The sequence below is a fragment of the Lontra canadensis genome, unplaced genomic scaffold (genome assembly GCF_010015895.1).
Source record: "Lontra canadensis isolate GAN:19392208 unplaced genomic scaffold, GSC_riverotter_1.0 scaffold16, whole genome shotgun sequence".
Taxonomy (NCBI): domain Eukaryota; kingdom Metazoa; phylum Chordata; class Mammalia; order Carnivora; family Mustelidae; genus Lontra; species Lontra canadensis.
The window spans coordinates 21181308-21184260 of NW_022631010.1; the positions used below are offsets into that span (position 1 = coordinate 21181308).

At 45.0% G+C, this 2953-nt stretch overlaps 1 pseudogene; it reads left to right on the plus strand.

Moving 5' to 3' along the window:
- Nucleotides 1-1384: 1384 nt before the first annotated feature.
- Nucleotides 1385-2175, plus strand: LOC116868677 (annotated as a pseudogene).
- Nucleotides 2176-2953: the final 778 nt, after the last annotated feature.

Here is a 2953-nt window from a genome sequence, read left to right on the forward strand (position 1 = left end):
TACGTGGGTGGGCTGAAGGCCCACACCAGAGGGCAGACAGAGGATGGAAGAGTGTTCTCCCTTTGAAACATCACCTTCAAGGGGCAGAGTCTGAGCCTGGGGCCAGAGTGGGACAGTAGCCAACAAGCTCAGGATGAATGGGAGGATCACAGTCCCAGCCTTCAGACCTCTGGAAGGCTAGTAGGGACACAGACCACGCACCTCCTGGAGTGTGCAACGGCACTGCTGTGCACCAAATGTCCACCCAAGAGGGCTTCTAGCTTGAGGGAACCACTGTCCTCAGCAATCATTTGCCTTCATTAGCTATGTTTTTGGAGACCAAGAAAAGAAAAGTCCAGCAGATACAATTCTCTGAGACACAAGCATGCCAGACCTGCCCTCAGAGGAGACCAGTGGGGGAAACTGACTCATAGTCAATCTCAGGCTCTGTCATCACTGCCCCGATCAGCAGCCTCAGGGGTATATTCCAGGAGGCAGCTGGCCCAAGGGTGGCATTTTTATTCACTCTGGCATCTGCTGAGATGTGCTCTTTTTTCTCTGCTTTTCTTCATTGGTCGCCATGCTGGTCCCTGTGGACAACTTGCAGGTAAGATAATTCCATGGATCTGTCTTAGGTCCATGTGCATCTGTCTCCTCATAAATATTTCTTCTGCTTTCATACCATGTTGAATGAGGGAGGACCCTGAAATCTTCCCACTTTGAAAGGAGATGCAGGGATCTATGACTCCTCCTGACCATAACCAGGACTTACCATGGAGCAAGACATTTATACCTTTCCTTCAGAAGGTTCACACTTACATGATGCCTGGCCAGAAGCATCCTGGGTTGAACTGTCATTCAGATGAGTAATATCATCTTCAGGTTCAGGGTGCATCTTCTGTGCCAAGGACAAAGCACACTAGAATATAAGAATTATAAGATGTGTCCACTGACCAGAACCAGGTATTCCAGAAGTATTGGACACTTAGAGTTCATACAACAACTAAACAAACAAATAAAAACAGAAACAGACCCATAAATACAGAGAAACTGATGGTTAACAGAGGGGAGTAGGCAAAATGGATGAAAGAGAGTGGGTGGTACAGGCTACCAGTTATGGAATGAATAAGTCACAGGGAGGAAAGGCACAGCATAAGGGATAAGGTCAATGGTATTGTAATAGCCTTGCATGGTGACAGGTGGTAGCTACCCTCGTGTGGAGCACAGCACAACATATAGGGCTGTCCAATCACTGTTGTACTCCTGAAACTAATGTAACATTGTGTCAACTAGACTGTAATGTATTTTAAAAGTTCCTAGTATAGCCCTCTAGCTGCCATCTTGCGTCCCCGCGTGTGTGCACCTAATCTCAGCTGGTCCGCCTGAGACCCCCTGAGCGCCAACCCTAGTCCCCCGCGCGGTCCCATTTCCACTCCAACAAGATGAAAGAAACTATCATGAACCAGGAGAAACTCGCCAAACTGCAAGCACAAGTGCGCATTGGTGGGAAAGGAACTGCTCGCCGAAAGAAGAAGGTGGTTCATAGAACAGCTACAGCAGATGACAAAAAACTTCAGTTCTCCTTAAAGAAGTTAGGGGTAAATAATATCTCTGGTATTGAAGAAGTGAATATGTTCACAAACCAAGGAACAGTGATCCACTTTAACAACCCCAAAGTTCAGGCATCGCTGGCAGCGAACACTTTCACCATTACAGGCCATGCTGAGACAAAGCAGCTGACAGAAATGCTACCCAGTATCTTAAACTAACTTGGTGCAGACAGTCTGACTAGTTTAAGAAGACTGGCTGAAGCTCTGCCCAAACAATCTGTGGATGGAAAAGCACCACTTGCTACCGGAGAGGATGATGATGATGAAGTTCCAGATCTTGTGGAGAATTTTGATGAAGCTTCCAAGAATGAAGCAAACTGAATTGGGTCAACTTCTGGAGAAGATAAAACTTGAAGAAGTTACTGGGAGCTGCTATTTTATATTATGACTGCTTTTTAAAATTTTGTTCATGGATCTGATAAAATCTAGATCTCTAATATTTTTAAGCCCAAGCCCCTTGGACACTGCAGCTCTTTTCAGTTTTTGCTTATACACAATTCATTCTTTGCAGCTAATTAAGCTGAAGAAGCCTGGGAATAAAGTTTGAAACAAGATTAATAAAGTTCTTTGCCTAGGAAAAAAAAAAGTTCCTAGTATAAGCCACCTTATTATTTCCATCCTTCACTTGACAGTCTGAATAAACATGGGCTAATGGAAACAAACCAGGAGATACTGGATATTCCCAAGCATTTCTCTTCACTAGAGAGGTGATGTTATAGCTTGCTTTAAGAGCAGAACACATGGAAGACAACTGATGTTGCTTCTTCAGGCCACCAAAGACAGCTGTGAGAGCCAGTTTCTCCACAGTGTAACTCAAGGACCCCCAAGTCCCATCTTCTAGGGTCCCCCTCTTCTTTAATATCCAAACGACATATCTGAAGCTAGAGTTCCACATGGCAGACTGATAGTACATATTTACCTCCCTCCCTGCCCACATCCCCCTATAATGAAAATAAAGGAGTACAAGCACAATTCAGTCCATCCCAACAAAGAGATCTGTGTGATATCCATCAGAAAATTTGAGCCAATGATAAAGTTAACCAAGACAAAAGTAGATGAGAGGATCCTGGTGGAGGGGTACCTGGGTCACTCAGTTGGTTAAATAGCTGACTCTTGATTTTGGCTCAGGTCATGATCTCAGGGTCATGATCTCAGCATCATGAGATCAAGCCCCGTGTCAGGCTCCTGCTTAGCCAGGAGTCTGCTTGAGATTCTCCCTCTCCCTCTGCCCCTCTTCCCTCCTTCCCTCACACCCACCCCGCCATGGCTCCTGTGTGCTCTCTCACACAAATAAAGAAATAAGTCTTTTTTAAAAAAAGAGGATATTGGTAGATAAAACAAAACAATGAATGAAAGACCCATTC